At 31.0% G+C, this 2,002-nt stretch overlaps 1 pseudogene; it reads right to left on the reverse strand.

The window, feature by feature from the left end:
* Positions 1 to 1,529: 1,529 nt before the first annotated feature.
* On the reverse strand, positions 1,530 to 1,677 carry LOC128597992 (uncharacterized; annotated as a pseudogene).
* Between the last annotated feature and the right edge of the window lie 325 nt (positions 1,678 to 2,002).

Consider the following 2,002-nt stretch of genomic DNA (forward strand, 5'->3'; position numbering starts at 1 on the left):
GCCTTCCTGACCTACAAACAGAAAGAAAAGCCATTATTAACTGAAACCAGGAGCAAGTGTAAGGCAGGGGACAAACAGTCATGCTATGAATCACCCAGGTAAGTTAGTTCCAGATTGCTTTTACCAGATACAAAAGTTCAGTGATGAGGAAGGTAATACCCAAGTTCTCATGACAGGGCTAATAAGAAATATTAAGCTGAGACTTAAAATAATATGTTATTCGGAATGGCCAATAATCATGGAAATGTAATTAAAATCAATGTGACATATTTTGCACTTATTAGATGAAAAATAAACTGGAAACTAATAAGTCAGAATACATATTGACAAAATATTAATTTAGTATTATACAGTATGGTACAGATGTCAAATGTTATTTGTTTTGAAATTTCTGTACATGTTATTACATCGCATAAATATGTACTTCAGGAGACTTTTTTTCAGGATTTCTATAATAATACGGTTTATTATTTTAAAAAGGAAAATTATCCCAAATTTATGGGATGAATATTTGATGGCAAATGAATAGAAAATAGTGTTATATTTATATATTAATACACAGCAGAGAAAATAAATCATCCGTAGTTGCACATATCAGTATTATTTAATCTCAGGTATGTGACTCCCAGGACTTAAGTTCAAAAAAGCAAAACATTTTAATATTCTGTTTAAGGGTAAAATTTTAAAGAAATTCAAGGAATAGAAAATGTATAAACATTAGAAAGTATAATAATAGACTAGAATCAGAGTATTTGTGATAGTGTAGGGCATAGAAAATTTTAAATATTTTATAATTTGTGCAATTGATTATACTTTATAACTTATACACATCATTTTGTTATATGAAAAAGGATGGCGTATTCACTTTAACATTTTGCTTTATAACTTATACACACCATTTTGTTATATGAAAATTTTATGATTAAAAGAATGTTAAAGGTGGCGCCTGTAGCTCAGTGGGTAGGGCGCCAGCCACATACACTGAGGCTGGAGGGTTGGAACCCAGACTGGACTAGCTAAATAACAATGACAACTGCAACAAAAAAATAGCTGGGCATTGTGGTGGGCACCTGTAGTCCCAGCTAACTAGGAGGCTGAGACAAGAGAATTGCTTAAGTCCAAGAGTATGAGGCTGCTGGGAGAAAAGCTGTGTTTCTTTTTTTTTTATTATTACTCCATAGAAAACAGAGGGTTAATAACAGCCACTATTTACTTAGTACTTTTTATATGCAATGTCATGACAGTCATGGCAAGCAGAATTCACGCCCATTTTATTCCAAAAAATAATAATAATAAAAAATAAAAAAAAACCTGAAGCTCAGAAAATCAGAACATTGCTGAAGCTGGAATTGAAACTCCAGGCTATCAACTCCAAAGTCTGCTCTGAACCATTATACATGGATTATACTACCCCTCAAACATATCATTTAAAATTCTAGTTTCCCAAAACAAAAAACCTAAATGTTCACATCTTTTGTAGATAAAGACCTGTTATTTACCTAATACATTTAACCATTTTCTGTACAGTTTCTTGTCTGAAGGAGACTGGCAGCATTACTATTTATAATTATACTGCTAATTAACTTTCAACTATTTGTATAGCACATAAGAAATAACAAGCAGAAAAACTTCCAGTGTTTCAGATTACACTAAAATGGATGATCCTCAAATTTACAAACATAGAAAAAGTATTAATTTTAGAAAATTCAAAAGAAAGTTAGAATGGAATAGGTAATCCTCTAAAATGTATGTTTATCTCTAAACATACCTTGCAAATCTGGAGAAATTACTTTATTAATGTAAGTCTTTGACAGATAAATCATTTTGTAAAAGAATAAATGTAATATGTCAATTTTATAACAACAAAAATAAAGGAAAGATATACAAGTATTTAAGTTACCTAGCTTAGATACAGTAAGATTGTTTTTGAAAATAGTGTACGTGACTCATATGTGGATTACACTGGCTCAGATTCTGATGCCTGAACTAGGCAGAGGACTGT

Source organism: Nycticebus coucang, chromosome 10, assembly GCF_027406575.1.
Source record: "Nycticebus coucang isolate mNycCou1 chromosome 10, mNycCou1.pri, whole genome shotgun sequence".
In the NCBI taxonomy this organism is placed as follows: Eukaryota; Metazoa; Chordata; class Mammalia; order Primates; family Lorisidae; genus Nycticebus; species Nycticebus coucang.